Source organism: Ambystoma mexicanum, chromosome 5p (genome assembly GCF_040938575.1).
Source record: "Ambystoma mexicanum isolate Mex_15411 chromosome 5p, UKY_AmexF1_1, whole genome shotgun sequence".
In the NCBI taxonomy this organism is placed as follows: Eukaryota; Metazoa; Chordata; class Amphibia; order Caudata; family Ambystomatidae; genus Ambystoma; species Ambystoma mexicanum.
The window spans coordinates 206808441-206834408 of NC_090930.1; the positions used below are offsets into that span (position 1 = coordinate 206808441).

Here is a 25968-nt window from a genome sequence, read left to right on the forward strand (position 1 = left end):
TTTGGGCTTTTGTGTAGGCATGGGAAAGGAACTAGCCAGGCACTGCCATAGTAATGTTAACTAGCCATTGATGGTAGCAGGTGCAAAATGGTGCGAGTACCTGGGCTTCTAATAGCAGTGCCTGGAAAATGGCAAAAAATTATACACAAACCAAAACTGTTGGCTTTGTCAATGCTTGTTTTTAACTGGACGTCAGTGCAGGACACGGTGTGCCTATAAATTGAGTGGTTGAAGGCAGACCTGGTTAAGACATGTTCTTATTACACCAGTGGAGGGTTGACAACTCCATTTAAGTCATTAACTCTCAGAGGGCAATGGCTGTCTTGGAAAACAAAGGGCTACAGGTCCTTTCTTTTCCATTCTCATGGGGTGGCTCTCATAGTTGCTAGTGATGTTTTTATTTTACAGGAAGCGTGGTGTCCCATGTCATTTCACATTGATGATTATCAGATCGTGCATAACCCCGCTATCTCCTCTGTCCAGGAAAGGCCTCGGGGCGGGGGAGGGGGGCAACTCGCAATAGGTACAAAAGTCATTCACAATCTGCAAATCTTTCCTTGTGAAGAAGTTGTACCATATGTTTTGCCTGCTGTTTTACATTTGCATGAGGATATTGCTAGACCAATGTTGATAGTAAATGTGTACGACCCTCCAGGAGGGTCGCACACCAAAACTATCATTACAGCTATAGAAGATATAATCCTTAGATGGTCTAGTTTCACGGGCAGTTGACCTGTGGTCATATCAGGGATCTAAATACTAGGGATTTGCACCTTTCCACTGGCTGTGTACTAGACATCTCTAATGACTGGATTACCTTTTTGGATCGGCATGAGATGAGTATCCTGGCTTTCCATCATAACACTCAAGCCGAGAAGACCTATACATCGTCTAATACTGTGTATTGGGACCAACCCTGTATAATCTGTTCACTGCAGATTTGAGCACTGTTTTTTGTCCTATTAACAACTTTCCCGTGAGTATAAATGGTACAAAGATACCTTGGCTATCATATGCCGACGATATTGTGATGTTCAATCTAACCCCAGTCTGCTTACAGCGCTCAATAAAAGCTTTGCCAGCTTATGCCAAAAATAATGTAATGGAGATTAACATATCTAAACCTAAAGTACTGCGTTTTAGCAACAAAGGTAGTGATCAGGATAATTGCAGTTGGTACTTTGATGACACCCAACTGGATAGAGTAACCAAGTACAATTAGTTGGGTTTTTCAATCATTTCAAATCCTGGCAATTATTATTATGAAGAAAGAATTGTTCTGAAAGCATGGTGTAAATGGTTAGCCCTTAAACATTTCATAAAGAACAGAGGTGTAAATAACATCGAAGGATTATTGGAGGTATATCGTATTAGTATGGTGGCAACTATACTATACGGATTGGCGGCATTGGAAAACAATGAGGTTGCCTGGTTAGAACAGTTGGAAGGTAAAATCTTGAGATCCGTCATAAACGTCCCAAACTGTGTCCCCGTAGAGGTACTGCGACTAGAGTATGTGGTTACTTCACTGTTAACTTCGTGGTTGATACAGAGAACGTTTTTATACATGAAGTTTCTAGGAAACGAAATGACCACAAATTCATTATATTTACTTCTGGGCAAGGACTCTGGCTATGGTGCTAAAAACTGTTTCCTCGCTGGTCTCGAGGGCACTGCGATGACCTTGATTTCCGAACTGAGTTTGTGCGGCGATGTACTGACATCTGAACCTAATTACATAGATACAATCAAAAGAAAAGCAAGACATTGGGACATTGCAAATAATGTCAATAAACTACATGGTAAGACTAGCTATTTTGACTTTTCAAGACTCAATTTTCATATACATCCACCGGCTACATATCTGACGAAGTTATGTACAAATGAACTTAAACATTCTATTTTATTGTTACGTTTCAATTTGCTCCCTACAATGGACTTGCTTGCAGCTTGGCAAAAAATCTCTTATGAATATCGATTGTGCCGGTTATGTCACATGGAGATTAAGACAAGCCGCCATGTTTTAACGGATTGTAATTTATTGCAGACTCACTACTTACGGGGTTATAAACTTTGTTAACAAACATTGATAATTGCACTGGAGACCAGTTTTGGTCCACTATACCGGGTGCTCCATCGATTGTTATAACAGCTGCTGCTTTCAATGTTTGGAAAGAGGCCTCGAAGAAATTTGCAAATTGAAGTTCTTTTTTAGTAAATTTTATTCATTAGACACAATGAACAATCTGGGATTGAAATGAAATTTAGTGTGATTATAGGTTATTTTTTTTTAATCTTTAGCTGTGTGTTTATGTTTGGCTCAAACCTTGTTTTATTATTATAATTTTTTTCTTTTGTAAAATGTGTCAAAGGTTTGTAATAAATTAATGATTAAAAAAACAATTAAAAAAAATAGAGAACAAAAAAGTACTCTGAGAAGGCGGTTTTTGAAAAACCATGGCAGGCACTTCCAGTGCAAAGTTTGATGGTAAGACTTGATTGAAGTAAGCTCAAAGAAATCTAATGATAAGGTGTTTTGGGTGGGGAGGGGCAAGAACTGGGTGGGAATGGCCAATAGGATGAGCATGGGCATAGGCAGTCAATGGGTGGGCAAATAGGCAAACAACACCTAGAGATTGTGTGTCCCTCCTAATATGCTACATCTCCCTATCTGTACTCGAATGCAATAGTTCACCTAACAGCACAAACTCTAAATGGGTATGCCCATCATTGGAGGCCAGATGTGGAAGGCCATAAACAACTGTTGGCCATTAGACCAAGGGAAGAATACTCACAATGAAAAAAGCTGCAGAAAAGGCCGAGGTGGGATTCGGGTCTGGATTGGGTCTAGCTAGGAGATGGATGACCTGCTCAAGGCAACCCTTGATGGACAGAACACAGCAGATGTAGCAGCAATGGAGCAGTCTTGGGGATGATCCTTGCAACACGCCACCAGTGACTCAGGAGGAGGAAAAAACCTCAGCACAGTCAGCCGGTTCGGTTCAGAATGGGGAAGTGTGGAACAAAGAAAGAGTGGCAAAGATGACAGGTGGGCCTGTCAGCTGCAGCAATACTGCAGGTTCATGCATATAGGATAAAGGGCAGGAGATGTGTTACACATGACCTCTCTATTCATCCCCCACTTTCCTGAGAAGTAAAGACTTGGTTATAAAGCTTCTAGTACGGTATGCCTCACTCTTAACAAATATTGTATGTCTATGTTTAAAAATCCCTATTCGGACACATTATTTCCAAATGTTGTCGCGGTTGACTCCCTCCCACCTGCCACCGAACCCTATTTAAGGGGTTGCTCTTGCTCGCATGGTGTACTGTGGGGCCACTTTGAGAAACATGTCCAGGGACCCCTTTTGTTCCCAGTCCACCCCTGAGTGGACTGGGACCGAATGGCCATGCAGCATTCAAAGAACTGACACTCATCCAATCCTGAATGTCAAGCAAACCTTCTCTTGTGCCATGACACTCAGTGATGTGGTTTAGAGCAGCTGGCAGACCCATACCCAGGCTAAACTGGGAACCATTCATGCAATGACCAGACATTGCCATTCCCAGCAACAAAGAAGAGGAAGAACGCCAACAAAGCCAGTGGACCAGGCTGCAGGGCTCATAAAAATGAGGTATCCTTTTTGGCACAAAACACAATTAAGGCTATCGTAGCCATTAATGCTTACCTTTTCACTGTTTCTTTTTCACCCCATAGACCACGGTCTGGTTTACACCCTGGGTGGGCTCACAGTTTGCCCAATTAACATATCATGACATTGGCAAAAAGATGGTGCACAGTACTGTATCCATGTTGAAGAAAAAAGAAGAAATAATTGCCATCGCCTGCACCTTAGGGCACTACCTGAGTGAAGTGGACTCTCCCAAGCGTCAATAAACAGGGCAAAGGTGTACCCCTTGCCCGAGTAGTCCTAGGGACTACCATAGCTTCCCATTAAAGATAAGTTACAGTGATAGGATCTTAACGTGCTCAAAAGAAAAAGTCAAAGACACACACGTCCAGCAAAAAGACTGGGGGTCTCACAAAGTGACACAAAAAAGCAGCACAATGTAAAATCCTGGCTTACAGCCGTCATACACAAGTCACCCAATACCAATACCAGAACATACTCAGTTCCTCAGGCAGGATGGAATGCAGCCTGTTGAGTGTCCTTTAAATGAGTTGATCTGACAACTGTTGAATCACCTTGACTGCCCTCTCTGCAACTTTGACCACTCTTGGTTCATACAACAAGAAACGATGTCCCAATTTCCAATAGGGGACAGAATCTATCTTTCTAGAATGGGAACATCCTGACAATTGGATGAAGAGAGTGGTGGGCGATTCTAAAAGCCATAGAGTGGAGGTCTGATCCAGCATAGACTGGAGTGTTGTTGTTTAAAAAATGCTGTTGTTGTATTACACATTTCCAGGGAAGGAGAAACCAGGTGTTTGAGTCAGTGCTGTGGAGGCGAGTTCCCTTTGCATGTGGAATTCCCTTCTTTACTGGTGATGTCCATTTTAGGGACCCTATTGGAGTAGTGGCCCTTTTTTGCTTAGAGAATGGATATTTTGGAGCAAATGAAATTATCCTAATAGGGAGTGTTCGCCTCATAGTCTCAATGCAGGTGCTTTACACTCAAATGTGTGTGTGACAATCCTCATTTGCTTGAGATGGGGGTAAAGCATCCAGCAGTCTTGACAGGACACACACATGTAGTGAACACTAGGAGGAAGGCATTGAAAAATCCACACTATAGTTGACTTGGTGAGAAATGGAGAGAGACTTCCATAAATGAGTGATGTTGCCCTTTTTCTAGTTCCCGCACAGATGAGAGTGAGGTCGGAGGCTGTGGATTGGATGGGGCAGTGTATCGCACAATGATCTGTCCCGGACGGAGGGATGTAAGCACAGAATTAACTAAGTTGTCAGAGAAGACGATTTGATCCAGTGTGTAAGGCCTGCCTAGGCCCCAGTGATCCTAGATTATTGATGAGGATCAGTGAGGGGGGAATCTTCACACCCTCTGCCCACAAATTGAAATCACTGATGATTAGTGAGTGTGGTGTCACGTGACTGGAGAATAGCCAGTCACGTGACATTAGCAAACAAGGAAGAAGAAAAATAAAGAGGCAACCGGATCTGACGTAGTAACAGCAGTCCGGGTGTGTGAAACATAACGAACGGTCGTGCGTTTTCCTTCTGCGCTGCGACACGCTGCTTAATAACTGTTCATTTGAAAATCATCTGAACACTTATGAATGAAAACATCACAGTGAGGATCTGAATGCAACCAAGAGTTGTGCCTTGAAAATGGCAAATCCACTTGCAGACCACGTGTCTGTTCCACAAGATACATTAACAGGTCAATACGCAACCGGGAAGAGCTAAAGGCAATTTTGTTGCAAGTAGTGTGTGATGTTGTAGGGGGGCAGTATGGCATGAATAAGGGTGATCCAGATTGTGGTGGAAAATTAAGGTCACTGCTTGACTCCAAGGTAAGATCTGTAAAGTCATGCCAGGGTTTGATCAGAGAGCAAGCATTGACCAAAATGCAATATAATGGAGTGTCCGTAAGCAACTGTGTCGCCGAAGCAGGCAGATCAATGGGCCTACGAGGGAATCATCATGGCAAGGGTGATAACCAGCTGGTTGATTTTGTTGAGTGCAATAACAGGGTGGTGTTGGGGGTGCGTTACACCTAAGAGACAAGTGGAATTTCTGTAGTGTTTAGCAGTAGCAGGATACTGGGCCCAAGACGATGACTTGATGCAGACAGGCTCACGTCCGCCATAGAAATGTGTATGGAAGAAACACCTGTAGCAGCCGCACATGAACATGGGGCTAACGAGTATCACTGCAGAAAGGTTCCAAGCGACAACACAGAGGGGGGTGGGGGGAAGCGTAATAATAAAAAATGCCTGAGTGATTAAGACAAGCAAAATAGGGTCTGAATCACAATTAAAATGGGACCATGCAATCTTGGGATAGAACTATGTAAATGAAAAATAAAAATAATATTGCAGCCTCCTTCTCCAAGGAAGCAAGGGAGATGATGTAAAGTAGCAACGTGCAAAGCTACGCAGCAGCACGTGGCAAGCAAAGGCTTATCGGCATATGTGCCTCATGCACATCTGAGAGGAGATATACAATTTAGCAGAATATCTCCTATTGTATCTGTTAGAAAGATGTACCTCTGAGTCACTATTTGATGCACTGCCAACCATATAAAGATTTTTATTTAGCTAAGACCAACCATATTCAGACCCTCCAGGATTGTGCAGCATGAAATGGCAAATTTTGCAGCATGAAATGGCAAGTTTTGCGGCACAAACCTTTATTTATGGCAGCATATTTGCAACACCATTTTTATTGACGGGAGGGTGCAAGTTTGGTACATTGCTGGAAAGTGGCTGTGTGCAAGGCTTCAAGGGAGACAGGGTGTCATTATATCTATCTTTTGTATCAATTTAATAGTAAGAGTCTTAGATGTCTCTGGCTTGGCAGAACAGTGTTTGTTTTGGCTAGGTTTTTTGGTTTAATGTGCATGCCTATTTAATATTATTAATCTTATTAATCATTATCAGTTGTAATGCTGAAAATATTCCCCTTCTATGTTCTCCAATCCCCCAAACACCCACACACCTCTCTCACCCAACACACCTCACACGTCTCACCAATTCCCCATCACAACCTGTGTTTTCGAACCTCAAGCTCAGTCATACACATACTCTCATGATCTGTCACACCTCCAAGTCACAATTTGCGCTCTCCGGCCCCTGCCAAACTCCAAATTATGCTCCCAACTCACACCTTAAGTTCCCCAATTTCTCCCGCAGTATACAGTGCTTCATTCTTGCATGCTACATCTGTATCTTGCATCCTTTCTCCCATTCTATCACACTCTTCCCTCATCCTTTCTCCCAATCTGCAGCTTACTGCCTCTTTCTGGCCGACCCCTCTCTGCTTTGGCCCACTACCACCCCTGAGTCCACGCTCCTTCCACTTTTTGTACCTCCGTTCTCTGATTTTTGGCCCACCGCCCCATTGCATCCGCTCTGCACTCTTGCCCACCGCTTCCCCCTCTGACCAACTGCTCTCCCTCTGATCTCCCTTTGCTTTCTTACCTACCATCCACAGCTCACCCATCACTCACACGCTCTCTCCTTTCTCTCACATATTGTGACCATTTTTTTTATTTTTGAAAACTAGATTTTGGCCCAGATCCTCAAAAAATGGGGCATATAAAAATAGAGCAGTGGATGTGCTGTTTTTAGATAACCCATTTTTGGAAATGAGCAGGCCATCTTATTCTCAAAGGTGACCTGCGCATTTCCACGGGGCTGAGCTGTAGCGCCAATGATGCGCTGACCAGCCGCCTTGAATATGTTTGTGTTGGAAGCGCTCTCCCGACAATGATCTACAGGTTCCCAATTCATTTCACCATGACTGGCCCTTACAGATCCTGCCACTGTAAAATGCAACCCAAAAAAAACACATTTCTATCCCATTTGGGGAACAGAAATGTAAGTGAGACAGCAGCTGTCACACGTAAAGATTTTTTTTTTTAAAGTATTGCATTGCATTGCATGAGTCAGTAGGGTCAGTAAAGACCCTGTAATGCAGTGGCACCTGTCGTGCACCTATTCAAAGTGGGCGCATAGGGATGCCTACAATTTCTGTACATTTAAAAGCGCATTTTGTTTGTCAATTTGGGATGCGCTGTTAAATGCGCAGAAATGTCCCCTGATTTGCCCAAAGGTGGTGAAAAAGAACATCTGAATGGGTGCATATAAGAAGCCTGCATTCATGTCCTTTGTGGATTGGACTGCTTTTTTTTTTTGCATAAGTGATGAGATTTGCTTGGGCATTTCATTTCTTGAGTAAAAAAAAAGAGTTGAGAAATTTGCCCATTGAGTATTTTTTTAAAAAACATTGTTTTGCTAAAACTGCCCTTTTTGTGTGTGTTTTTGCAAAAACTGCAATTTTAGTGCTTTTTTTTTTAAACTGCAGTTTTTCGTGGCATTTTGCGGGATTGCAAAATCGCTATAAGCTGGAGGGTCTGCATATTCAAACTTAACAATTAATGTGCCCGTTTAAGTGTTCCCCAACTGAATTCTCTGGGGTTCTTGCCTCCTATATGCTAGTTAGAGCCTTCCAAAAGCCTCTGTAGCGGCTAGAATATTCCAGAACAAATCCAGCAAGCCTCCTCTCAAGCACAGGTGCTTATTCAAAAATGAAATGGCATGTGAAGTGGGGTAAAGAGCAAAGAGGGAGTTGTGCTCTAGCGCCTTGAAGAGGATTTTTATGCTAGATGGAATTACAATTATGATCTCAGACCAAATAATTGTATCGATTCAAAGAATATGGCAAAGTGCTACTTTATCATAAATTTAATAAAGCAGGGCAAACTGGCAGGCATCTGACTAATGCATTCACACGCACACATCAGCTTGATTACATGGAGTTCTTATACCCCAATAACCTTCATCTATGATGTCATTCTAAGTGCCAAAATAAAAAAACCTATCAAGGGACAGGATTGGTTAAGAGGAACATATCTACTTTTAGAACATATAAGGATTAGTACATCATTGGCTACCCCTTATCGGTAGGGCATGCCTCGTACTACCTCTAAATATGTATAGTACTGATTATAGCGGACAAACCAACAGTGGGTTGGTCTATGCTACATTGCACGTTAGGTTGTCCCTCAACCCCACTGATTAGTTGGCATACTATCCCAACCTTGGACTTTTGACTCTTTAGCAGCATTTACATGAAACAAAACTTAGGTGTTTGAATCCCATCAGACTACTCCCCATTTTCCTAATCAGTCCATCATCTCTAATCGGCAGGCCATTTGATTTAATTATGCAGGGTGCAGTTTCTCCCCATGGTCTCTAGAGATTTGCTCACTCTAGCTCATATGAACTTTGTATACTTTTAATTGACCAGCAGTTTGGCTCTCATGGATGGTTTCGTCTTCCATCTTTGAAGAATGTCCCACATTCAATGCTTATCCACGTACTCCCTTTGTGCTCCGTACTTATCCTTTGAAAATAGCATCATTAACTCTGGACCAACCTTAACTCATCGTCGGCTCTGCACACAGAGCTGTTTTTCTGCGTCTCCTGATTCTACTGCCTCAGCCTGTTTCTGAGGTAGCTTGGTTAAGTTCAACATGAGCCAGTGTCCATTTTCCTTCTATTGCGGTCCTTGCCACATTATATATTCCTCTAGAGCAAGCTTCTATACATTTTCTTTCTACCTTGCATTACTGCATATTTACAGTTATTGGTCAGTATGTTACTTCATCTTCTTGAGATTGATGATTATTTTAGCTTTAGGTACATGTTACTCTTAGTTCTTCAGTTACATCATTACTTCTAAGTATTTTCATATCGTTTTAGCATAGGTTCATATATCTTCTTTATAACATCACTTTGTATTTATCATATATACCTTTAACGTCTGTCCATAATATTCATTGATGCATTCTGACAGCTTGGTAAGCGGCATCCTTCCATGTAGCAGTCTTCCTTGCAACATCCTTCCACACTTACAGTGTGAGGGTACATTTTGTATGGCTGTCTGAGATCATACCGTTTCTCATACACTCGATGGTGTATGGGAACAATGCAGGAGGTCCCATTTATTGCTTTTCTCTGACTGTTCCAATATGACGGCAGTGAGGGGGCAAGAACTGGCAAGATAACATCTTCCTGCTCCTCTACAGTGTCCAGTAAGGAGGCTGAAGCAGTTGTCAGGCCTGTGGAGGACAAGGATGGAGGCGAGTCTTTGCAGAGTGAAAGGTGAGAGAAGGGTAAACTTTGTGGATGTCGATAAAGGTGAGTTTGGCAGTGGTAGAGAAAGAGGTCATGAGTAAGTGTAGTTTCCGAACACTGTCAAAATTTGCTCCCAATGTGCAAACCATGGTGGATGGAGTAAGTGTTGAAGGGGCAAAGAGAGGAATAGAGGGGAGAAAGGGGCGTGAGAGGCCAGGAGGCAGATTACTCAGTTTGAAGGAATTAAGCATCCGGAAGTGAAGCACCCTCTACTGTCAGATGGTGGTCAGACTGTATGTGATGTGGTAAGAAAGCTCTGGGATAAGGAAACCAAGGAGGAAACTATTTGGATGCCTTCAGCAGAACAATTGAACCCATAGACCTAGGGCCCTTTAAGACGAGGTAGCAATACTTAGAGATAGATGGGGATGCAGAATTTGCTCAATAATCAAACCGACTCAGGAAGTTGGCAAAACTTGGTCTGTTTTATTTGCAATTATCTAAAACATGGAGTTAAAACAGACATCAGCGGACGTTCACACAATTATTCTCAGCAAATATTATAAAAAACACAGCTGTTCTAGTCAAAACTCCTCATTAGTGACGTCACAATATGTGGCAAACTACAAAAACCTATTTGCGCATGTAATAGGCTTAGAGGGAACATCTAGGTATATGTTCCATACTGATGGGGGAAGTGATTGGGTGTCTACTGTCAGATGGGCAACTACGCCCATCCCAAGTGCATGTGATCTTCCATGTCACACTAATTCTCAACACTTTATTGGTTACACAAACTATAGGGCTCTTTGATACATAGCTCTTTACTACTGGTTTGGCACCCTTGTACCCTATTGGAATATTCCACACGCTAGCTTTACGCATGCTACCATACCAGGTGCAGGGAGGGTCTGCGTGATCATGCCTCCCTCCCAATTAACCCAACATCTATCATCACTCTTGCAGTCTGCCAGTCAATTAAGGCTTTTGAACTTGGCCTTGCAGAAGCTCTCTGTGCCTGAGAATAAAAGTGAGTATCTTCTTGGTTTCAGTGTAGCTCAACCCAATGTCTATTTTGATCTGACCATGTGACTGGAGACCGCGTTTCTGAGCTCTCTTCTGTATTAAATTCTATTAAATAATTAACTTTTGATGCCTTCAGTGTTTTTCCATTTCACCTCAAACAGAAGTTTGTTTCTTTCTCACGTTCATGTAACTACTGGATGGAAAACCAGGCTCATGGTGGCCATCGACGACTTGGTGCTGGGCCAGCCAAGCCTTACTTGAATTTCTCCTCTCCGCTGGGTCACCCAAGCCTTTCTTGAATTTCTCCTCTGCCATCAGTAATTTTCCAACTGCGCCACACTGAAAACTCTTTCCAATCACAGGGTTTCAGTCACTGCTAAAGTGCATCGTGGAATATCCAGGTTCTATACATTCCTATGTATATTCATTGGCGCATTGCTGCAAACTATTCACTACGTAGCCAGCCTTAAGATCACTTTTTCCACTTGCGTTACTGCGTCTGTACAAGTGTAAACTGATGTGTATTTTCTTCAACGTTTCTGTAGCATGAGCATCTCCACCTCGATCCCGAAATGTTGCTCATCTTTGACACATCCTCTTCAGATCTTATAGACTTCTATGTTCTTTTACCTCGTGTATCTTTTCTAGGTGTGTCTGCTCTGCTTCACATGACTTCTCCAGTCTGTTCTTTCACTCATTTTCACACTTCTTCTGGGACTTTGTCCAAAAGGTCATTACTCCTTCGTGAATGCATATAGGGTTTTCTCAACTGATACCTTGTTTCCAGGATTTTCTGCGGTATAGGCATTCTCACGTGTCTCAATTTCTGGCTTCCAACATATAGGCAGCTTGGAGGCGGAGCTTTTAGTGGCGGTACTTTGCTCCTTCTATACACAATGATATGAGACCTCCAAGGAGGAGATTACGTGACCTTGCAAAGTGATGAGGTGTAGAGTTTGAAGAGGAGTGGTTTAAGGACAGAGCCTTCAGGGCTAGGTGTTTGGGTATATAAGATTCCACCTGTTGCCTCACTATTGCTGAGATTTGCTTTGCATTGAAATCCTGTTATTCTTCCATTAGGTGTCCGTATCTTGTGCCAGCAAAGACCTACTGATGTTCAAGACCTTATACACCAGTCGTAATGTGCAGGGCACAAATGGTCCCGGTATGGAAACATTTGCACCACAAGTCCCAAGACAAGAATTAAAGTTGACGTGTAGCCACATTAGACAGCAACCAGGAGAACTGTTGCTATATAAATCATCCCCACCCATCACCCACGCTTGCGGTTGAGTTCTGGTAGCAGGTGAAGAAGGGGATTAACAATAGGTAATAGCTTTTGTCTGATTTACAGAGATCAGCTTGATATTCTACTGAGCTACAAGTTCCTTGCGTAAGATAGGTGATATGTTTATCTAAAAAATAGCACGTTTTGTAGGTTAATTCTTATTCAACCTAGAGTGGTATAGTCTCATCTGGTGGAACATTCTTGACTCTGAGCCAACCCAATATCAGAATCCAATGAGAATGGCCCTCACTGCAAAATCAGTTCGTTTGTATGGTCCACCAATCAGAAAACGTATATTTCTTGTAGAATTGGCACCTCTATCTCCTTATCAAATTGGAGCAGGGTATTTCTTCAGGCCTTGTCCCAATTTGCCCAATTGTAATAGTAATTGTAATAGTTATTTATATAGCGCTTATACACAAATGGAGTGCTTCAAAGCGCTTCAAGCCGGGTAGGGAACAAGGCAATACAGTAGTCATTCTTAGTCCTTGAAGATCCCGAATGATCTAACAAAAACTAGCGTGATAGGCCTGACAGCATTTCTCCTAGTTCAAGTGCATGAAGTGTATCAGGCACGATCAGACTAGGGAGGGGATATGATATGATAGGTTATTAATAACATGCTTAATACCCAGAGGTTTCTAAGCGTGGACCCAGGGATCGAACCTGTGTTGCTCTGTGTCGTCTTGCTTCCAAGGCGAGCACATTGCCACTGAGCTATCCTCCCGAGGCAAATAAGGGGGGTGGAGGGTAGGACAAACAAACCTACTAGTTCTAGTACATTCAGCTCATGCAAGTGTACAGACGGAAGTGTGAGGAAGGGGGCCAGTGGTGAAACAGGTGAGCCCAGGCCCCTGGTTAAGTGCATGGAGGTTGCCACTCTCCTGGAGCATACGCTGAAAGTGCAGTAATGCTGAACATAGTGCAGAGACCGGGAGGCAAGTGCAAGACTGGCGGGCAGCCTGGGACCTGTCAGGCTCTGGAGGTGAACCAGTAAACCAGTCAGCATGAAGCTGGACAGAGTTAGGGAAGAGAAGGAGGAGGAAGGCAGGAGACAACAAAAAGGACGTTAGTAGAGGATAGGGAGAGAGAAGGAGGAAGAGAAGAGGAAGGTTGTGAGGAGTTTCCGAAACTTAAGGTTATCTGGCTCAATATGGAGAGAGGCAGGAAGGCTGTTCCAGAGTGAGGCACCGGCAGCGGATAAAGATCTACCCCCAGATCTCTGTTTGTTAAAATGGCTCACCCACAAAGAGTTGGAGGAGGATGAGCCGAGGGCCCTAGAGGGAGAGTGTTTAGGAAGAGAACGTTGTAGATAGTAATGGCCTGGCCCCAGAAAGGCTTGTGGATTATGCATAAGGCCTTGAACTTGATCCTTGCAGTCATGGGGAGGGACTGCAGTGGAGGGATTTCAGCACCAGAGAGATGCTGTCCCTGGGCTTGAGGCCAAGAATAGGCCTTGCGGTTCTATTCCGGATGAATTGTAGAGGACGGAGAGTAGCAGTAGGAAGATTGAGAAAGAGGCTGTTGCAGTAGTCCAGCCTAGAGAGAACCAAGGCTCTAGAGATGGTGAGCCTCTGGGGGAAGGTGAGGAAAGGTAGAATACAGGTAACATACCTCTGGGGTGGTGCATCTGGTAGTGAGACTTTTTGGAGATGTCAGAGATGTGAGGAGAGAAGGAGAGAGTGGAGTCGAAGATGACCCCTAGATTCTTTGCCTCATTAGCAGGTGAGGGCGCAGGGCCAAGGGAGGCCGGCTAGAGCAAAAGTGGGAACGCAGGAGCCGGGGTCCCAATGAGTATGATCTCTGTCTTACTAGCATTGAGGCAGAGATCATTTGCAGCACATCAGGATTGAATTGCGGACAGACATTCAGGGTTGAGAAAGGAGGAGGAGGAGGATGCCGAGAGTAGCCTAAAAGAGAGCTGCGTGTCATCTGCATAACACTGAAAGTTAGAGGTAAAGGTAGAGATCCTGTGGCCCAAGGTGGCCATGTAGACATTGAAGAACCAGGGGGATAGGTGAGATCCCTGGTGGACACCACAAGTAGAAAGAGTGCTAAAGGAGAGAAATGACACAAGTTCCACCTTGGAAGGATGGTCAGAGAGAAAGGCGACGAGTCACGCCAGGGCCTGATCTGTGATTATGGAGACAGGAGATCAGAATGTTGTGGTTTACCGTATTGAAAGCAGAAGAGAGGTCAAGAAGAATGAGGGCAAATGGAGAGTTAGAGTCAAGATTTCAGAGCAGGTCTTCAGAGGTGTTCAGAAGAGCAGGTTCTGTGCCTCTGGATGCTCTAAAGCCATGGAGACGACCAACAGATTCAGTGTTAAGAGTAAGCTGAGATATAGCCAACCTCTCCTGGAGTTTGCCCAGGAAATGAGTGACAGAGATCAGGCGATAGTTTGCCAAAATAGAAGAGTCGGCAGAAGGTTTATTTAGCAGAGGTGCACAAGAGAGTACTTGAGAGAAGTGGGGAAAACTCCAGTGGTGAGGGAGAGGTTGCAGAGGTCATCCAAGGCTGAAGCGATAGTCTCAATATTGTCCTTGATGGTTTTCATCAGGTGTGACAGGGGAGTATAGGAGAGGAGGGGGATGGGTGGGGACAGTTGAGGGGGGGCAAGAGATGTTGGTGAAGGAGGGGGTGCAGAGTAAAGAGAGGACAGGAGGTACTGTGTTCTGGCGGTGAAGTGTGATGCCAGGGCTAAGCAAAGGGCCTGGGTGGGTGCAGTAGAGGATGCGGTTGTGGTAGGATTGGCCCCTTTCCTTGCAGACATTGAAAAGTTTGTCTATGTTGTCAGATACCACAGAGATGCAGGCTTCCATATAGGCTCTTTTCTTGGAGCGGATACAGAGTCTATAACGCCTTTGAAGAAGGCGGCAGGCCAGTTTATCAGAGGGGGCTCCTGAAGATCCCCATTTCCCTTCCAATGGGGAGGCGCTTTGGTTTCTGGGTGGGCCATCGTCGCATGATTCCTGTACCTCTGGTAGAGTCTCTTTACGTGTTCCATCATGGTGAGTAGAGAGTGTCTGAAGAGGCTTGGGTTATTACTGTTCTGATGTTGTTTTGCTGAGGCAACCCCACTGCTCTAGCCAGCTTTGTCACACTCCCATGACCTTTCCCAGATTTCCAGCCCCTCTCCCAACTACCCTTACTCATAGCAAATGATTCAGCCGATCCTCTTCCCCCTTAGTCACTGCAAGCAAGTCGTCTGCTCTCACCTTCTTTTGCACCTCCAAGCCATGCCTCTGATCCCAAATCCTTAGCTTTTCTGGACGCATTTGCTTTACCCCTTCCTGAAAGCACTCTTTGGTATTTGAATATTTAGAGATGCAAAGGGACCTTTGGTGAGTAGAAATAAATCAGATGTGGAAATATCATGAAATATTGCCAGTAGTAGGGTGAACACACGTCTTGGTTTTACTGGCAATGACCTGGAATTGGGCAAGAGGCACAAGTTTTTTTGTTTTTTTAAAACCCCATACCGATTTTGGGAAAGGGAGGGTGACCACTGCCAGAATCCCAGCCTGATGCCATGAAGAGATTACATTTTCACAATCAGCAGCAATTCAACATAACATTCATAAACCAAATAACTTAATAATCTCTAACATTGGAGATGTGCTCAAACCCCCAACTTTTCAGGTTACACCCAGATGCATTAATTGATTGCTACCAAGACAAGCGTGTTGCCCCTGAGCTATACTCCGGGCCCAACATCTAAGAAATAGGATACATAGAAAGATTCCATAGGGCTAACAACACATACATCTGCAGTTGGGACAGAGAGTGGTTGAGGTGTCCAAGCCCTTTTTCAACTTCACATGTTCCGACGCATACTAACACACCTTTCATTCAATCGCAGGACCATGGGCGCAATAACGCTTGTCCCAACAGGCAATATACTGGATTATGCAACCGGCCTTTATGTAGGACTGCCTGAGTACTTCATGGAAAACATACAAAGTGCACACAATGCAGCGGTCAGGCTAATCCTTAGCATGAGAGGGTTCAAACAAATGGCCCCTCCTCTTCAAAACATTTTTCCTTGCCCACTGTGCTTACCACTAGTCCTTGTTCCTGACTTCGAATGAAAAAGATGAGGTGCGTCCTCTTTCTGCGTACTGGCTACCAAACTTTGGAATTCCCCACTCAAACCTCTTCACATGGAAGCAAACCACCAGACCTTGAGGAAAAAAATCACTCTCCAGTTTAGCGGACCACTTATAAAACAACAAACCCAGTTTAACCCAACGCGATTCACCGGCTTCCATACATCTCAAATTCATGAATCCGATTTCAGCTCAAACGCCCAAAACAACTGAAATCTCTGACAAAGGAGTCTAGTCTGCTGAAGCAAAGTGAATATTTAACAAACACTTCTGAAGGACTCACTAAACAAGGGCCCCCTGCATCCGCCACACTCCTAACTGTTTACAACACTTCCATCCCCATACGATGACTCACCGGGCCTAGCACACCATGCGCAGCTTCCTATTCTACCCTTTACCTATAAAAACCTCCCTCTGCTCCAATGCACCCACAACAATCCTACTAAACCTATGACCACAGCTTAAATGTCCCACGGCTCGTTACCCGTCCTAATGCAGCACAACCCATATTCAGCACACAGGTAGCACAAGCTTACGACCTGCACTCATCAACACAAAAGCCCCAAAAATCCTCACCTACACAACTACCCCGCCTCTTTTCTTTTACAGAGCCATGCACAGTGAGGCCAACACTATTGGCAGAAGACCACTTTACCATACTTTATCATATTATTATTGTATTTATTAAGTGTGGACCTAGCTTTGAGGGTTCCATGTAGTAATGTCGCCACCAAAATCTCGCCATGCAAAAATATCGCCGAAAAATGGCAGTTTTTTGTGGCGACATTATTACATGGAACATGCGGGGGACACCCCCGCAACCCCCAAACTTTTTTTTTTGCCCCTGTCGCCATATATATGGTCATCCAAATAATATCGCCACAACAATTTCCCGGCGATATTATTTACGGCGACCATATATATGGCGATATTATTACCTGATACCGCTTTGAGAAGCAAGGAAGCACTTTACAGCGGTATACAACAATACAGATATACAACAGAGCACTTTACAGAGGTGTACACAGTACATATACATAACAGAGCGGTTTTCAGAGGTAACAGAAGAGATATACAGTGATGGTAGGATACAGAAGAGGGGTAGAGCTGTACAGGGTGGTGGGGAGGAGAGGGGCGGACGGCTTTTAGCGAATCAGGTTGCATGGGGGGTGGCGTGATGGCCTAGGTGTTGAGGAGGAGAGACTCCTTGAAGAGGTGGGTCTTGAGTTCTTTTCTGAATTGTAAGAGCATGGGGGTGAGTCTTATGCTGACAGGGAGGAGGTTCCATAGTCTTAGGGCGTAGACATAAAAGGCTCAGATGGAGATGCTGAGTTTCTCTGCGAGGTAGCTGGGTGACTTGAAGGTGACTGCCTTATAGATGATGCAGCAAGACTTGAAGATGATTCTTGTGTGCAGTGGGAGCCAGTGAGGGTCGATGAGGGCCGGTGTGATGTGTTCAAATCTGCGTACACACTTGATGACTCGTGCAGCTGCGTGTAGGACACTTCTCAGGGGCACAAGGGAGGATGGCAGGAGGCCTTCAAGGAGAGCATTATCCCCATCCAGGTGGGATAGGAGCGGTGCTTTAACAGTGGATCTAAAGCTGCCCAGAGGGAGGAAGGCTCGACTTTCCACAGGAGGGAGAGCGGATACCACGCTGTCTGAGGTTTCTCAGCTATGTGTGTCTTAAAGGAGAAGTGGTTGTGGATGTGGAACCTGAGGGACTTGGCGCAGGAGGTGAGCTTGAGTGTGAAGCCCCCGTCAAAGTAACCGATCTTGAGGATTTCCTAGTAGCAGTCTTGTAGCTTTCCCTTTTGATCAATCTTTGACCACATTAATCTGAGTATAGCAGATCACCATGATTTTGTCTGAATGTTTTTTTTTTGGGTAGGTCCTGATATTTGAGTTGAATATGAACACATATTCATGTTTCAAAATGTTCTTACTGTGGTTCACTGAGGAAAGAATTAATGTATTTAATTTATGGTGCAGTGGCCCATTCACCAAGTCTCCAATTAAATCATTTGAACTTTGTCTCCCAGAATGCAATGTGTGAGTTTTCCTTATGGTATGGGGACTACATTTCCCACAATGCAGTATCTGACACAGTCTTTCTCAGACAGTTTGGAACTTTGCGTACCTTTTCCCGAATCTAATCTGAGCTCCCCATCTCTCCCAGTATTCATCAGACAGTTTGGTACTTTGGCTGCAGTTCCCAGGATTAAGTGTCTTCACTTTCCTTATCTCACAATCTTTGTTGGACACTTTGGTACTTTGATTATATTTCCCCCCAGAATTCTGTTACAGAGCTCACTTTCTCTCACATCCTTTATTAGATGCCTTGGTAATCCTGATGACAACTCCCATAATTAAGGGTATGATCATTCCTTCTCTCAAAGACTTTGTTGAACAGTTTGGTTCTTGCCCTACAACTCTCACAATTCAGCATCCAAGCTCTCCTCTAACACACGTTAATGAATGCTTTTGTACTTAGGCTACATTTTACAATATACAGCATCCTTCAAGGATTCTCTTCCACTTATCCTTGTCCTTCGAAAGACTTCTCATTCTGTCTGTGGTTTTCTGGTGGATGTCCAATGTCGGTGACTTCTCTGGTTTCTGAGGGAACAACATTCTCCTCTCTGCATATCAGCCACATCTCTTCAGCTCTCGCAGGACCTCTGGCAGATTGGGTGGCAATCTCTTCCGTGTCCCTCATTCCTCATACAATGCTAGATCCTCTGCTGTTTTCCGATCCTCAGAACCTCTCTGACAACCTGTGGTCTCTGGTATAATTCTGTGCCAGGGTTCAGCCCAACCAAAGTCATAGTGCCATCTGCTCAAATTCTTCTCTAAACCATCTCTCCTGAAGGCTTCAGAATTGTGTGCCTCAGTGTCACCTCTTCAGTTCTCCACACTTCCTCTTGGTGTGCCTCTTGCCCTTCTCATAAATCCCATGTCTTACCCCCATTGGTGGAGAATCCTGTTCTCAGTAGGCACATTGGTCTACTGGTCTTTGGTTCCTCCTCATTCTCTGGACTCTAGTCTCGTGGCCTAGAGATGGGAGGTTCTAAAAACTCAGGCTGCCATCTTGGATCTCACTTCCATTTTCCACTAAATGTAGTGATCAGTGCTCTCTGTTCTCCTAGTTTATCCCAGGTTATATCTGTGTTTCTGCTTCCATCAGCGCTTGCATATTACAGATAGTCGCTTTGTGTGTGTATTTGTAGCGCTAGATGGAGGCACTTAATCGCATTACTGTTGTGTGCAAGTGATCTTAACAGCTGATACTATCTATTATACTTAATTTGGAGGTCAGTGTCATGTATGGCCATGCACATCAATTATAATGAGCTGCGATGTAGATTGTCTCAGTGGACAATCATGGCTGCTAAAATGAGCTTTGAGGGTAGTAATGCTTTCAGCCACTTGAGGAGCTCAAGGATACCAACACAGTGGTCCATAATGCAGTGTACTATTCTGATACGCTGTGATGCTGTGTATCTGAAGGGGACCCCTGCAGGTTTATCTCTGAAACGGAGCGCCATCTTGAATAGACAGTTGATGGTTTAGAGATTGGATGTATCCATATTAGGATGCGCTTTGGACAGTTAGACAACACTTTTATCTTTCGTGGCTTTGAACCTGAGAAAGAACTTTGTGGCACTGGTGTCTTATGTGGTGGGTGTGCTAAGGTTTCCTACCATGCACCCCAGCTGGTGGATGTGTATATTTAAGAATAGTTGAGCTAGGGCGTGTCCCCACAAACTTCAGCAAGTTGCTGGAAGATGTGTATATTTTAATGCAGTTGAGGTAGGGCTTGTGCCCACACGGCCGGGTTTGTCACAAATTTCTGGCAGATTTGTATATTTTAGAGGAGAGGAAGCAGGATATGTGCCCACACACTTCAGTAAGTTGCTGGGTAACCTGCATATTTGAGAGCAGTTGAGGTAGGGCATACCACCATACACTTCTGCAGGTTGCTGGCAGATTTGTATATTTTGGAATATGTGAGCCAGGGCTTGTCACAGGCTGCTGGTGGATTTGTATATTTTAGAGCATTTGAGGCTGAGCAGGGCACACTTCAGTAAGTTCCTGGGTAACAGGTATCTTTTAGAGCAGTTGAAGTGGGGCATACCCCCATACACTGCCGCAAGTTGCTGGAGGATTCGTATATTTTAGAGGATTTGAGGCTGAGCAGGGCACACTTCAGTAAGTTGCTGGGTAACTTGTATGTTTTAGAGCAGTTGAAGTAGGGCATACCCCCATACACTTCTGCAAGTTTCCGGAGGATTCGTATATTTTAGAGCATTGAGGCTGAGCAGGGCACACTTCAGTAAGTTGCTGAATAACTTGTATCCTTTACAGCAGTTGAGGTAGGGCATACCCCCATACACTTCTGCAAGTTGCTGGAGGATGTGTATATTTTAGAGCATTGAGGCGGAACAGGGCACACTTCAGTAAGTTGCTGGGTAACTTGTATCTTTTAGAGCAGTTGAGGTAGGGCATACCCCCATACACTTCTCAAGTTGCCAGAGGATTCGTATATTTTAGAGCATTGAGGCTGAGCAGGGCACACTTCAGTAAGTTGCTGGGTAACTTGTATCTTTTAGAGCAGTTCAGGTAGGGCATACCCCATACACCTCACTAAGCTGCTGGAAGATGTATATATTTTGGAGCATTGAGGCGGAATAAGGCACACTTCAGTAAGTTGCTGGGTAACTTGTATCTTTTAGAGCAGTTGAGGTAGGGCTAACCCCCCCATACACTTCTGCAAGTTTCCAGAGGATTCGTATATTTTAGAGCATTGAGGCTGAGCAGGGCACACTTCAGTAAGTTGCTGGATAACTTGTATCCTTTAGAGCAGTTGTGGTAGGGCCTACCCCCATACACTTCTGCAAGTTGCTGGAGGATTCGTATATTTTAGAGCATTGAGGCTGAGCAGGGCACACTTCAGTATGTTGCTGGGTAACTTGTATCTTTTAGAGCAGTTCAGGTAGGGCATACCCCCATACACTTCTGCAAGTTGCCAGAGGATTTGTATATTTTAGAGCATTGAGGCTGAGCAGGGCACACTTCAGTAAGTTGCTGGGTAACTTGTATCCTTTAGAGCAGTTGAAGTAGGGCTAACCCCCCATACACTTCTGCAAGTTGCCGGAGGATTTGTATATTTTAGAGCATTGAGGCTGAGCAGGGCACACTTCAGTATGTTGCTGGGTAACTTGTATCTTTTAGAGCAGTTCAGGTAGGGCCTACCCCCATACACTTCTGCAAGTTGCTGGAGGATTCGTATATTTTAGAGCATTGAGGCTGAGCAGGGCACACTTCAGTATGTTGCTGGGTAACTTGTATCTTTTAGAGCAGTTCAGGTAGGGCATACCCCCCCCATACACTTCTGCAAGTTGCTGGGGGATTTGTATATTTTAGAGTATTTGAGGCTGAGCAGGGCACACTTCAGTATGTTGCTGGGTAACTTGTATCTTTTAGAGCAGTTCAGGTAGGGCATACCCCCCCCATACACTTCTGCAAGTTGCTGGGGGATTTGTATATTTTAGAGTATTTGAGGCTGAGCAGGGCACACTTCAGTAAGTTGCTGGGTAACTTGTATCTTTTAGAGCTGTTGAGGTAGGGCATATCCCCATACACTTCTGCAAGTTGCTGGAGGATTCGTATATTTTAGAGCATTTGAGGCAAGGCTTGTCCCCAGACATTTCAGCAATTTATTTGAGAGTATGTGAGGCGAGGCACACGACCACACGCTCCAGCAAGTCACTTGCTGATTGGCATATTTTAGAACATTTGAGACAGGACATGAGCCCATATACTGTGGCCAGTTGGTGGCATACAGGCACCAAGGATCATGTGTCTTATGAGGGCAAGGGTCTTTCACGTTACAATTTAACAGTGGTCTGCAGGCAATGGTTTACCTGTGCAATACTTCAGGATTACATCAAGAAATGAAATCCTTCAAATATAGAAACGAAAACATTTAATCTGAAAGAGTTTGCGTTCTTTGCTTAATAATCGTCAGTGCCAGTTTCATGCAATTCAATAAAGGTATTGAAATAATAAAAGACAGGCAGTTTGGAGAAGGAATTCTCTAGCAAAGATGTAACATTGGCCTGGACCAGGGAAGCTGTGCCTTCATGTAGAAGGCTGCCGTCATGCCTTTGTCTGCCTTGTGTTTACCTCTGCCTTTGGTACACAAAGCGTTGCTGCATGTGCCATTTGGATGATTGTCAATATTTGTCAGGACATCAGGTAATAGGTGCACGAAGTCTAGCCAGGTAGAATGTTGCACTCGGGAGTATCTGTGTTTTACTCTGTGTTCAGTGCCGGAGGGCGAATGGTTAACTTGGTGACTGTCTCATTTCAAAGGTAGCCCTGGGCCATATATCAGTCCTTGCATTACTCCTAAATTGAGCACACCCAAGGGATCTTGGCAGCCATTTAATTTTTAATATGGTTGATTTGTCAAGATCCACGTGTGCTGAAGAGGCTATTACAAGCATCACACTGGATCACGATCACCGTGAATGCAGAGATCACGTTTAGACTGTGATCTGGGTACAGATTTCACCACAGTCCACCTTAAAAGTACCCCAGGTGACACCTGGTGCTCTGCTACTGAGAGACGCTAGTTAATACAAATTGGCAGTATTTGGCTGCGATACTGCAGATGCAGTCGATACCTACATTTCACTGAATGCAATTTTACCTAATGAGATTTCACTGAATTTATTTCACCGAAAATGGTAGGTAAAGTGGTATATGTATAGTGCATAATAGGTGGGGTGCGTGGTAAGGGTATAGGTTAGGGAAGGGAGGAGTGAAGGGGGCTGCGGGTGGTCTCCCCTGCATTATAAAAACAAGTATAAAAAGTAAAACGGTAATTTTGTTTTTTGATGAAATAGATTCAGTGAAATCTCCATTAGGTAAAATATTTTCGAAGAAAACATATACATCCTGTCACAGTGGCTTCCCCTCACAACAGAACATGAGAAAACATGACAGCATATCTTTAATTCACTTTTCCATACGGTCTCCCACCCCCATCGATTGACATCATCAGTGTTGTAATTGTAATTGGGTATTTATAATGCGCCTATACACAAAGTATATTTCTAATTCTATGCGGATGACACCCAGCTCTTCCTCTCCTTCTCCTCCTTCTCTCCTGACATTCATGATAAACTCTCTTCTTGCCTTTTGGCTATTAAATCCTGGATGTCCTCACACTTCCTTACTCTGAATGCTGGTAAAACTGAACTCCTTTTCTTCCCGGCTAACACTGTTCCTCCTCCCTCCCCTGCCCCCCTCCATTCTCTTTCCCCCCTCCCAGCTCTCCTTCTCTCCCCATGCCCGCAACCTTGGTCTCCATATCGACCCTCTCCTCTCTCTATCTCACCACATTTCTCTCACTGCTAAATCCTGTCGCTTTCACCTCTACAACATTCGTAAAATTCAACCCATCCTTACCTTTCACGCCACTAAACTTTTAATTACCTCCCTCATCTTCTCCAGACTCTTCTACTGTTTCTCCCTTCTGTTCGGACTCCCCTCCTCTCATCTCTCCCCTCTTAAATCCATCTACCACTCTGCCATCCGCTCCCTATGTCTTCTCTCAGCTCTTGATTCCATCTCCTCCTCCCTCACCTCTCTAGGCTGGCTCTCTTTTCATTCCCAGCTTAAGTTCAAGTTCCTCTGTCTTGTTTTCAAATCCCTCTATGGTCTTGCCCTCCCTTACCTCTCCTCCCTTCTTTCTTTCTACACCCCTTCTCGTTCTCTCCGGTCTGGTAATCTTTTCCTACTCTCTCCTCCTCCTCCACCCTGCACACCCTCCCACTTCCGCTCTTCCAACTCCTTGCTCCCTTCCACTGGAACCGCCTCCCCTTCACATCTTCTCTTCTGCCTCCTTCCCTTCCTTTCGCTCTTCCCTAAAATCTTATCTCTTCCACTCATCTGCCTAACACCCCACATTCCTCCTCCCTTCCCCTCTACTCTCACCTCTTACTCCTGCTCTTCCTTACCCTCTCCATCTCACCTACCTCCTTCCTCCCTTCACCCTGCTCGCATCTAGTCTCACCTTTTCCTCTCTTCTTCCCTCACATTCCTGCATTCCCTCTTTCCCCTGTTCTTACCTACTCTAACATTTACTACTCCCTTGCACACCTCTCCCCTCCATACACCTTCCTCACCTCTGCATTATTGTAAGTTGTTCTTTATACTGTTTTCAGGTTGCGGTTCAATTGTCACCTTATGCTTTCTGTATTGTTTAATTGTTCTCATGTAAAGAACTTTGGAGTAAAGGGCTATATAAATTCAATAAAATACAAAATACAAAGTGTTTTGAGGCACAACAAGACAATAGAGTGGGGGAAACAGGACAAAATCAAAAACGATCTTACTAGGCCTTCTGACGTTCAGATCGTGCAAGTGCAGTAGAGGGAAGTGCAGGGTAAAGGGGAGTGGGGGAAGTGCTGTTCCGGTTGGCAGGCCCTTTGAGAAGAGCAAGTGCCAGGTAAGGCCAGGTGGACAGAGTCAGGGGAAGGCAGAGAGTGCAGGGGAAGGATGGTCCACAAGCTAAGTGCGAGGTAAGGGGCTGGAAGGGCTACACAGGTGCAGGCCCAGCCAGGTTAGTGCATGGTGAGGGGCCCAGAATGGCAAGTGCAGGCAGAAGGGGGGGCCAGGGGTGACCAAGTGCAGGGGTCAACTCGATTAGGGAGACCTGGTTCCCGGTAGGACTCTGAGGGAACCAGGCAGCCAGTCAAGAAGCAGACAATGACATTAGCAGGGGAGGGATAGAGGGAAGGAGGAAGAGAAAACAAAGGTCTTAAGAAGATTCCAGAACTTAAGGTGATCTGGCTCAAGTCTGAGAGGGGCAGGGAGGCCATTCCAGAGGGATGCACCTGCAGTGGAGAGATCTACCCCCCACTCTCTGCTTGGAAAAATGGCTTATCTGCAGAGAGAGCTCGACGAACAAAGGCTGCTAGCACAGAGATATTTAGGGGGAGAGAGTTGGATGCAGATGGGTCCTAGGCCCCAGCAAGACTTTTGGATGATGCAGAGGGTCTTGTACTTGATCCTCGCAGCAACCGGGAACCAGTGGAGAGATTATAGGACTGGACAGATGCAGGCCCTGGCATGTGACCAAGAATAAGTCTTGCAGTCCTATTCTGTATTAGTTGTAGTGGGCGAAGGGAGGAGTTAAACAGATTAAGGAAGAGACTGTTGCAGTAGTCCAGCCTGAAGAGAACCAGAGCTCTGGAGACATTCATTAAGTTTCTGGGTGAGGAAAGGAAGAATGCCTCTGAGGAGGTGCAGCAGAGAGTGGGCCTTCTTGGCAAGGTCTGTGATATGAGGAGAGAAGGAGAGAGAGAGAGAGAGGAGTCAAAGATAACAATAGGGTTTTTTGCCTGACAGTAGGATGAGGGGAGGGGGCCCATGGAGGGTGTCCAGAGTGTGGGAGGGAAAGAGGGAGCAGGGGTCCCAATAAGAAGGATCTCAGTCTTACTGGCATTAAGGCAGAGATCGTTAGCAGTGCACCATGCCTGAAAAGCAAACAGGCAGTCAGGAATGAAGGAGGAAGAGGATGAGGCAGAGGAGGGAAGTTTGAAGAAGACATGCGTGTCATCTGCATAACACTGGAATTTAGGAGAGAAGGTGGCAATCAGATGGGCTAGAGGTGCCAGGTAGATGTTGAAAAGCCAATGCGAGAGGCTAGAGCCCTGAGGGACTCCGCTAGTGGAGAATGA

At 44.8% G+C, this 25968-nt stretch overlaps 1 protein-coding gene across 3 annotated transcripts in view; it reads left to right on the forward strand.

Annotated features, from left to right (window-relative positions):
- Nucleotides 1-25968, forward strand: part of LOC138480861 (synaptotagmin-like protein 2) — a 749121-nt gene that overhangs the window by 395738 nt on the left and 327415 nt on the right. The window lies entirely within an intron of this gene.